We start from the raw sequence: 11,406 nt of genomic DNA, 5'->3' as shown, positions 1-11,406 counted from the left end.
TCGCAGAAAACAGCAAGACAAATTTTCTTTCAAAAGAAAATAGGTTGCATGCTTCTTTAACTTTTGCCTTCCAATTAGAAGAGGCAATAACATGTCTCCAAAATACTAGACAAATAGCCCTGTGTGTTGCTTATATCATTTTGATTATTTTATGGTAACTAACATAGGGATTTACATTGATGTCTCTACCCACCCAATGCACACTGATACATAACTACACCAAGCTCTATGTTAGTGACAGACAGCACAGGTACGGTGAGGCAGACACCGTCTTTGTCCCCAAGAGCTCCCAGCTAATCAAGATGGAGACTTCAGAAGAGGGGATGCCACTTGAGCTGAGGCTTGGAGGAAGAACAAAAGATTGCCAGGTCGAGGGGAGAGGAAATGGTATTCCAAGCAGTGGGACAAGCTTTTCGGACAGAAGTCCAATAGTACAAAACTACATGATAGGCTCAGACAATGGTGACGTGAGTACACATAACAAGAGGGCAGTTGTCATTCCTTAAACAAAAACATTCAATGGATGAAAGCATGGATTTGCTAATGCACATTTTGGCCCATTTCCTAATCCTACATCATAGGCCACTTAAGCTTGGGTTTCGTGCCTTGGCACCAGATAGCTGGTTCCTATCACCATCCACTAGACCCTTGGGGGGTCACCTTCTTTCAAAAGTCTCCCATGCTCATAAGGATAGCGGTGTCCAACCCCCTCTTTAAGCAGTGAGTGCAGCATGACTCAAGTGGGAAGAGCCTGGGCTCCAAAATCAGATCTGCCACGTCCTCTGTGACCTTCGGCAATTGGCTTAGCCTCTTTTCTCGCCTGTAAAATGAAGATTAAAGGTACTAACCTCATGAAGTCGTTGCAAAGACTAAATGTGATAGAGCATGTAATGATTTAGATAAGTGGCTGACCCATTGTAAGTCCTCAGTTAGGTGTAGCTATCGTCCATCAATATAATACGCTTCCCCCAACAAATGGCCTCATTGTCTGCAAAAATTAAATTCTAATAGCAGTTCCCTTGTTTCCTTCATTTTTTCTGAGGGAAGTCAGAAGCTGGGTTGTTGCTGCTGCTTTCAGCTTAATGAGGAACCTCCATGGTCCGGGGGTTAGAGTGGTTCCCGTTTCTTCACATCCTCCCACTGGTCCCTTTATTCTGTCTGACCTTTGCTAAAGACAACAGAATACACTTTGTTCACCTAATCACATGAGGCAAATAAAACTCAGGAAGAATGCCATCTGGGTCTCTCTTCTTTGACCTCTCCCCATAGGTTCTCCACCAACTTCCCTGGGAGGGGGGCTGTGCGGCAAACCCAATAGGTAAAATATTCCTGGATACATAGGGTCACCCCACACGTCTTCCTCACAGCTTGGTTCCTTTTGAAAAAGGCATGTCTGTGCCTCCCCAACAAAGATCCTGCATTGAGATGATCGATTCCTGAAATTATGTCTTCATGTTATATCCACTTCTTTCCAAGGCTCTGCCTATTGGCTTATAGATGTCGAATGTCCCATGTACTGTTTTGTATCCCTCCTTCCCTCCTTCAGCGTCGTCCCATGTGAATTCCCTGACAAAACCTTTTACTGCTCTGTAGTTAGGAACTTCATCTCACCCTCCTTTATACTCACTTTAACGTCTTCTCGGATGAACTGTCTGTTCCCCAGGCAAACAGGCCCTTCCCTTTCTTGGTGACATACAGTCCATGCCTGCCCAAGGGGTCATTGACATATCTTAAACTCTGCTTCCTAAATCAAACCTTAAACCTCACAACCTTTGCAAAAGCCCATCCTCATCTCACTTCTAAAGTCCCTAGAAAAAAATGCCGCCTGTATCTATAAGCTGTAGTGCAGTGATAATAATGTAATAGGTAACGCATATCGGCCCTACTATCCGTCAGCTGAAACCCTGTACCAACTTTGGTTCGCGTCATATTAAACAAGAGTCCTGTGAGACAAGCACTATTAAATTTCTCATTTTACAAATAAAGGAAATGATGCTTGGAAGTTAAGTAATTTGGCTGAGATCACACCAGAAGGAAGTCTGAGAATGAGGATTCAAGCCCCGAACTCTCTTCATACAAGACCCACCCTGATAATCCCTTAGATGCTACCTTCTTGCCTCCAGATACTTCAGAATACAAAGGTTTCTGAAACTTATGGGTGCTAGATTGATAATTACCCCAAATCTCCCACCTCTCCCTATATGCACACCCATGTCATGGCCTCACAGTGTTTCCACGTGTTTTTTCTGCCCCTTGACTTTTGGCTTGGCCCTGTGACCTGCTTTGGCCAATAAAACGTGGAAAGAAATGACAGTCTGGGGCCTTGTGTTCGTCTCCCGGGGCTGCCATAACAAATTCCTTCAAACTTGGTGGTTCCCAGCAACAGAAATCTATTCTCTCAAGAGTTCTACAGGCCAGAAGCCAAAAATCAAGGTGAGCACAGGATTAGTTCCTTCTGCCACCTCAAAGGGAGAATGGCCCCACATCTCTCCCCTTGCTTTCGGCAGTTGCCGGCCATCCTAGGAGTTCTTTGGTTGTGACACTGTAACTCCAGTCTCTGTCTCCATCATCCTATAGCCTTCTCCCTGTGTGTCTGTGTCCACATTTCTCTTGCCTTAAGGACACCAGTCATTGAACTAACGCCCACCTCAATCCAGTATTCCAAATACGGCCACATTCATAGGTAGGAGAGGGGGAGCATGAGGATTTCAACACCTCTTTGGGGGGCATACAATTCAACCTACAACAGGCCTTAGAAAGCCTGTGGTTTTTCCGCTGGGCTCCTAGGACTTCTGCCATCACCAGGGAAAGAGCTCCCCCAGTTCACTGCCACCCTTCACCCCAGGCCCAAGTATGATACAATGTGGGGGAAACTGAGGAAGAAAGGCAGGTATGCATGCTTCTAGCAGCCAGACATATGCCGAGGCTCTTCCTCTGGCTGGGTCATGGGGGTTCAAGCTGCAGGTTATGCTTTCCAGCCAGAGTTACTCTGACTTCATCATCTCACATAGCCACTTCCCTTGCACAAGGATTTCTAATTCAGTCAACAAAAAGGAGTCAAGTGTTCATCTTTTGCTACCAAATATTCAATTTCAAAATGACGTGTACCTACAGTATTCACCCGATCCATTGGTCTGCAAAACCCACCTTAGGACAATTTGTTCTCTTAAAGGGGTAGCTAGAAAAGTTACGTTATGCCAAACACAATCTTCTTGTTTCTCCAACAGACAGTAGCCTAGGAAATGGCCCTGGACCGTCATTTATCACCAGAGAATCTGCTTCTCTAGGAGGACAGGTGCCTTTATAACAGCATTGAGAGATGGATGGAAACAAGAAGGGCACAGGATGAAATTTGGGTTCATTTATTAAAGCTCTCTAAACTTCAGCTTCTGTGAAGTAAAGATAATAATTTTGGCTGTCCATCTTTCAGGACAATGATGAAAATCAGTTCAAGGAGCTCCTGAGTGGCTCAGTTGGTTAAGTGTCTGCCTTCAGCTCCAGGTCTGGGATCAAGTCCTGCATCGGGCTCCCTGTTCAGTGGGGAGTCTGCTTCTCCCTCTCCCTTTGCCTGCCACTCCTCCTGCTTGTGCTCTCTCTCTGTCAAATAACTAAATAAAATCTAAAAAAAAAAAAAAGAAAGAAAAAAGAAAAGAAAAGCAGTTCAACTTAGTAAATGTATAATTAGTACCTCCCATGCCTGACCCTGTCACAGTTATTTCTGGAAATACAAAGGTAAACAAGTATTACTTCTTGACTCAATGGTCATTCAATAGAAAAATAAAATAACGTACATAGATTGTTAAAATCCTTACAGATACAAAGTGGTGGTATTACCACGGTATCTGGTGGTAATAATGGTAATAAACTCAGAAAGTCAGCACTGGAAGGATCAGAGATATTCTGAAGCCCACCCCCTCTCCTCTTAAATAACCTGATGCCCTAGAGATAAGCGATTTCTGCCAGGATGTACAACTAGTAGAATTAAATATCAGTTGTTAAGATACTCCAGTTTTTAAGAAGATTCCTAGAAACTCAGATAGTAAGAGCTAGTTTGGTCAGCTGCAATGTTAACAATTGTGTACAGAGGGTTGACGACATTTAGAGAAACCTTTTCTCTCTGGTTGACACTGAAGGTGATCGGATAGGCTGGGAACCAGCCTGACCAGTCTGGATTCTGAGTCTGTCACTTACTAGCTAGTGACCTCAGGCAAGTTACTTACATTCCCTGTGCCTCATTGTCTCCTCTGCAATATGAAGATCATAATCATACCTGACCCCACGGGATTGTCGTAAAGATGAAAGGAATTAATAGGTAAAGGGCTTAGAACAGAGTCTGGCACATGACAAGCTCTCAGTAACTATTTCCTATTCGATGGGATTAAGGTAAAGGGAAGATTCCCATGGGTCATTCTGTTTGCGGGAGAGGTCCCTACGGAAGGGACGATGGAGGCTGGACCCAAGGGCAGCCCCTGAAGCAGTGAATGCAGTAAATGTCCCTTACCAGAGCTGAAACCTGGAGGCTAGTCCTTCCCTTTCACAAAGGTGTCAGCTAACATGCTGAGCGCTTCGAACCTCACTGTGTGAGGGCTGACGGAGAGAATGAGCCTGTGATTCTAGGACTGCAGCCGCCTCTCATCCCCGGCTCCCACCAGCAGCTTACTCGGGGTTCAATGAAGGCGGCAGATGGTTTGCCCAGGAGAGGCAGCCTCTGTTCCAGGAGAAAGGCATTGATCACCCTTCGTTAATAATTCTCTAGCATCCTCTGCCTCCTCTGGATCTGGCCTGAAGGTTGACAGGCAGAGCCTGGAGGGGTTGTTTGGCTTACACACTGATCACACCTGACTATCTGAGGCTTCCTGCCTCCACCGAACGTGACACGCACTGCAGACCCCAGGTCGGGGTCACCCTGGGACAACGGTCCATTTCGCGGACTCCCTGCGGCGGGAGGGGTAAAGGCAAAAGCAGAGAAGGGAAAGGACAGTGCTGTGACTGAGTCCGTGGAAGTGATAGAGCTGGAGAAAGCAGGTCGGCCCAGAGTGTAGCCAGCACAGCACAAGAGGGGTCCAACAGGAAGCCGGCGTTGCGCCCGCCCAGCTCTCGGGCTCAGCGCAGGTGACCAGTCCCGTGATCGCAGTCTGTCTGATCCCCTCTAGACACGTCCCTTTGGTGCAGAGGGAAGCATCCGGCTTCATTTGACATTCCAAGCAGACAGCCAGCTCCTCTCCTCGCTGCGAATCCAGCCTCGCCTGGCTGTCTCCCAATGATAATTTGACTTCCCACGTAGATCTCACCACGGGGAGAGAATGTGCTTGAAACCTAATGTGTGTCTGATCTCCTGGCCGATTTTCCTTGTCACTGTAAATTAATAAAATGGCGTTTTGATTTACACATCTGTCTCTCCGCTCGGTTAGGATGACGGAAGGCCCGATAAATGGATCTTAACCTCGGTTGCTGACAAAACCAATTTTCTCAGTTTTTTGAACCTGAAACACGAAAGGCCAGACCCTGACTGTGATTGGATCACCAGGGGTAAATTCCCCGTCAAAGTATCTGGCGTTCGGACGCCCACGACTTCCTTCCCAACCTCCTCTCAAACACATATTTTCCCCCTCCGGGACTTAAATCTTCCAAGGTGAACCCTCCACGTCCAAAGCCCACTCAGATGATCGATCTGTGCTGACAAACACAGGAAATGGGAAGTTCGCCCCTACCCCCTGCTGCCCAATCCATGTTTTGACATATCTACGAAAGCACCTAATCACATCCTCGTTCTGGCGAGCATGAGAATTTTTTCACATTTTATACATGCCCTCTATTCAAAACTATTTGGTTATTACGTCTTTATAATCCTAGCTTTCCCAAGCCTATCAGACAGTACAAGTTAAGGTTTATGCTATCGTTAAACCCAAAGGTGCCGGCTGGGCAAACCCACCTGCAGGCTGGCGGGCCATCAGCCTCTGTCCCCAAGTCCCCAGTCAGTCTGTCCTGGGATGCCCCCTATGCTCACAGCCCTCTCCTCTGAACTCTTTTTTAGTGTTTGCTGCCCTCCAGTCATTTTCAAGAGACTGGCCTTAGCCAAGCCCCTTCTTTTGGGGTACCAATGTGTGAGATTTCTTCTCCTAAAAGCACTGTCTCTGGGAGGCTGTAACTAAGGGTGACAAATGGCATGACATTCCCTGCAGTCATGTCTGTGCCCTTCTTATAGAAGTGGGTGATGCCCCTTCCCCCAGGCCTGTGTTGCACAATGCCCCCTAGGTCCCAGGCTGACACCCCCGTGTCCAGGATCTTACTGTGTCCTCGGGAAATAGCTCTTTCCTTCTCAACCTTCAACTCCTCTCTGAACAGTGAGCAAGCTTAGAACTAGGGGAACAGACACCATTCTGCCCTCCCCCATCTTCTGCACCTGCCTCCGATCGGAGCATGCTCAGAAAATCTCCTCTAAAGTTGTACCTTTCATTCATGCAAATGACACTGGCAACCCTGGGTCTCGAGGTCCACAATCTCCATTCAGCAGCAGGGAGGAAAAGCCGAGAGCCACTCAACCAACATCTGTGAGCAGATGTCAGTGTTCCAGCCTCAGGGCTAGCTTGTGATGATAAAGAGAAGAACGAGACAGTCTTACACGTTCAGAATCTGAGAAGGGGGGGAGACAATGGGACTCATTTACAATTAACCATGATATACCATGATAAGGACTATAATAATGGTCTGTATAAAACATGTTAAAACATGGAAGAAAAGAGCCTTCCTAATGCAGAGGTTAGACGGTAGCAGGCAGGAGCTGAGTAAAGGAAAGGAAGTTTTCTTAAAAGCTTGCTGGAGATGACAGGAAATGGTCCTTCCAAGCCTCAGTTTACCTGGTAGACCACAGAAGGCATTCCAGGTAAGGGGGAAAGATGCAGACAAAATGCTAAAGGCATTTAATTCTCTAAGTTTGATAATTCCATATGTGATGTTTTGCTATATCTGACTGGCAGCCTTTCAGCAAAACCTTCTGAAAAAAAACAGATGTTGCGATGGAATTTGATCCCTTCTCTCTCTTCATTGCGGAGACTGAAAGACAGCAAAAAGAAGAGGAGGAGGGGGAGGAAGATGACAGCAAAACCATTTCACCCCCATCCACCAGATGGGATTTAACTGAAGAAGTTGTGATGAATCTGAGTAGTGTCAGCAGTCCTTTGACGAGTCGTACATCAAGCACCTATTTCCATCGGACAGGTGCTCGTAAATTCACGAGGAAGCAAAGTCCAGCCTTGGTTAAGGCATGCAGAAGCTCTAGCCTCCTCCCAGCTCTCTTAGACCAACGAGATTTGCCAAACCTGGACACTACCCAAGAAATCACGGGGGGATGAAGGGACAGATTCTGGACTCCCCCAGCTTCTCATCTACTTTCCCCTTTAGAGAGGAATCCCAAGATCCATTAACCCACTCCTTGCTTTCACTTCTTTTAGATACTCCGCTAGTATTGAACCTACATGTTCTGAGAAACAGTATTCTCGATGCCAGAAAAGGAGCTACAGAGAAAGCCAAAGCGAATGGTAGCCCAGCTTCCCAATGTGTACCTCCCAGGGGGCCCAGGATGCTGAATCAACCTCCTCCGAGATGAAAATGTCTGTCACGAGGTAGGAGCTGTTGCCTCCTCCCAAGAGATCAGGGCCCCCTCAGGGATGAGAGGATTGGCCTCAGCTCAACAAGCCTGGCAAGTTCTGCTTCCTTAGAAAGATCCCTACCAACGTTTGCCTTACTTGGTATATCAAAAGTGGCATCTTTACACAACAAGAATTACACAAAAATATCTTCCAGAACTACACAGAGGAGATTCTCATCTCAAGTTACTCTTGGTGTGAAACTTGTGTGTTGTCTATGATGAGGAAATTTGAGGGCCGGTGGACAGCAGATGACTCACATCTCAATACAACATGCCTGTTCCAGAGGCATTCTCTTCTTACCTTTTCTCAACTTTAAATAAGAAATCCAAGATATCCTAGCAGATGCTTTTTTGAAGTCTGTTCCATCTACAGAAAATAGGCATTTTCTATCTTGACAACATAAGAGAATTTTGATTCATATAGCCCTTCTAAACTGCAGGAAAATTCACATGCCTGAAGCATTCACATCCCTGCTAACAGATGAACAACAGTTGTGTCAAAGTGTTCAGTATGACCAATGGCCCAGAGTGTTAGTACTTAGGACCCTCTGGTTAAGGAAAATATGAGAAGACAAAAGCTAATTCCTATAGGCAGCCTACCATCTCCTTGACAAGGGGCTTCAGATTCCTTAGATTAGAATGACCCCTCCCAAGCCCAGATCCTATCTCTGTTCCATATCTTCATCCATTAATGGCATGGAAAGAACCTGAAAGCTTATTATTGGAAAACGAAGGCAATCATGCGAAAACATTGGCAGACCTTGTGGATCATCATTCAATGGTTTCTTTGGAACCTGGTGTGCTGTTTTGGACATCTTGACTTGCTCAGTAACTTACCTGGATCGATTCCAACTTCTGGAGCTTTGTAGGAAGTATTCGAAGGTTCGCCACTGTTGCATGTTTGAAGATGGTAAATATGTTCTAATACAAAAATTATGGGGCAATATGAAATTACATGAGGACCTGAAACTTCCCTGCTATGTCCCCGTGCCCCAAATTGTCCGAATGTCTCTTTATTATCCAAAGGTCCCTCATTTAGCCAAGAACCATTGGAAAGTACGATAAAGGGTACTTAGTTGGTTAAGTGACTGCCTTCAGTTCGGGTCATGATCTTGGAGTCCCGGGCTTGAATCTTGTGTGGGGCTCCCAGCTCCATGGGGAGTCTGCTTCTCCCTCTGACCTTCTCCCCTCATGCTCTCTCTTACTCACTCTCTCAAATAAATAAAGAAAATCTTTTTTTTTAAAGTATGATAAAAAGCATTAAAATGAATATTTATGGAACGATGAGTCAGATTCTAGAGACAATGAGTAAGTGTTCACATTTTAAAGGACAGCAGAGCTTATATGGAGAAATACTATTTCTCTAGCTTACTCTATATTTAAAGTAGAAGATGGCATATGATCTTCTCACATCTAGCCAAGTGTCCACACAACTGTGATAGTGCATGAGTACAGGGTGATGGGATGTGGAAAAACCTTCAAATGTGTGTGCATGCATGTGTACTTTTGATATGTATCATACAGTCAGTGGGTAAAATAACACTTCTATTTAAAAAAAATAAGAAAAAAAACTAAGGTCTGAGCAACAGCAAACTGTTATGTATCAAAAAAAAAAAAATCTTTGACTCAGGTAATAATATTTTAACTTCCACTTCCCAGACCATGGAGCCATAGAAGGAACTCCCAGGAATATTCTCTAACTTCTAGGGCACTCCAGCATCCCCGGGCGCCTGCACCTGGTAACACTTGCTGTAGAGAGCGATTCCCTGGTCAGGCTGATGCGGAATCCAGCCCACATGCTTGATGCTGTTCTCTCATATGGTCTTTCATTGAACTAATTCCACCCAGCAGTCTGGTTGGACCTCAGTCCAGTAGGTGTGCACGCATATGCGTCCATTATGGATAGACTTTGGGCTCTCCACAGGCTTCGGGCCACACACAGTACGTGTTGACATGTTGGGTGTTGCCCAGCCTCCTGCTCTGGTGTTATTGAACCTGAACTTTCACCTCGCTGAGACCCCTGCTACTGTTTTCTTCTACAGAGAGTAGATCGTTCTGAGAGATCATAGAACATTTCCCAAGGACTAATCATATGGTTGGGAATGAAGACCATCTCAATAAATTCAAAAGAGTAGCAATTGGGTAGGCCACATTTCCTAATCACAATGCAGTAAAACTGAAGGCAGCTGTTTATAACAACAACAAACCCCAGCCACTTGGAACTTCTTTAAAAAATCTTCTAGTAACCACTGGACCAAAGATGAAATCGATAATACAATAACATATCATTGAGAAAATAATAGAAATAATGAATACATATCAAAGCATGAAAAGAGGCCAAGCGAGATTTAGAAATAAATTTGTAAACTCCAATTGTTTAATTAAAGAAGAAAAATGCATGAAGCTCTTAAGATTTTTGAGGGAAAAAAAAATTCCCAAGGAGGAAATAATAAAGTTAAGAGCAAAAATAATGACATCGTTCTCATAACAAGTGAGTACTATGCGTCAAGTTCTTTTACGTACATTCTCTAATCTCTTTAAAGTTACAAACAGGGTTTTATTACTTTATTCTACAGATGAGGAAATTAAATATCAGAGAAGATGGGGAAGTGGTCCCAGGCTTTAGAGCTTTTAAGTTGTGAAAGTAATTTGAGTTCGGGTCTATGTGACTCCAGACATCCCCCTATTTCCACTATATTCCCTCCGCTGAAATATCCTCTTTCTAATATCCTGCACTCAATAAAAATACATGAAAAATAAGCCACAGACTGGGTCATTGAAAAAAAAAATTGTATAATGGATACAACTCAAAAATTTTCATGAACAAAAAAATTTAACAATAAATATAATCTTATACCAAATACAGAGATTTTAAAATAGAAACTATACTATATAAAAGTACATAATACTTGAGCAGTTATTATTATTATTTTTTAAGATTTTGCTTATTTTTTGACAGAGAGAGAGCCAGCACAAGCAGGGGGAGCTGCAGAGGGAGAGAAAGAAGCAGGCTCCCCTCTGAGCAGGGAGCCCAATGCAGGGCTGGATCCCAGGACCCTGAGATCATGACCTGAGCTGAAGGCAGACACTTAACTTACTGAGCCACCCAGGCGCCCCTAGTTGAGAAGATCTTAACAGTATAATTTTGTAAAAATACCTGATGACTAAAATTGACACAATAAGTAGTCTATCAGTTAAGATTTGGTATGGTTTTGGGGCACCTGGGTGGCTCAGTGGGTTAGGCCTCTGCCTTCGGCTCAGGTCATGATCTCAGGGTCCTGGGATTGAGCCCCTCTGTCAGGGTCTCTGCTCAGCAGGAAGCCTGTTTCCCCTCCCTCTCTGCCGGCCTCTCTGCCTATTTGTGATCTCTCTCTCTCTCTCTGTCAAATAAATAAAATCTTAAAAAAAAATAATAAATACTGATGATTCTTAAATTTAATGAAAAAATAAAGATTTGGTATGGTTTCCAGAGACTGGGATTCCAAAATAAGAGTAAAGAATTTTCTCTGTTTATCTCTCTCTCTCTGAGTAAAGAATTTTCTCTCTCTCTCTCTCTCTCTCTCTCTCACACACACACACACACACACACACACATATTTAAAAATTCAGGACTAATTCTATCATTATGTTGCCCTGTAACATATGAAGTTACCTCTATGTGGTACAAAATGGTTACTTAGGCTCTAGCCATCAAATGTGCATTTTAGCAAGTATGAAAAAGGCACACACTCTCCTTTTAAGAACAACTTCCAGAAATC

The 11,406-nt window shown here is 44.4% G+C and overlaps 1 pseudogene; it reads left to right on the top strand.

Moving 5' to 3' along the window:
• Positions 1-7,004: 7,004 nt before the first annotated feature.
• Positions 7,005-8,713, top strand: LOC116874962 (annotated as a pseudogene).
• The last annotated feature ends 2,693 nt before the right edge of the window (positions 8,714-11,406 follow it).

The sequence above is a fragment of the Lontra canadensis genome, unplaced genomic scaffold (assembly GCF_010015895.1).
Source record: "Lontra canadensis isolate GAN:19392208 unplaced genomic scaffold, GSC_riverotter_1.0 scaffold39, whole genome shotgun sequence".
NCBI classification, from domain to species: domain Eukaryota; kingdom Metazoa; phylum Chordata; class Mammalia; order Carnivora; family Mustelidae; genus Lontra; species Lontra canadensis.
This window is presented reverse-complemented; position numbering and strand designations above follow the sequence as displayed.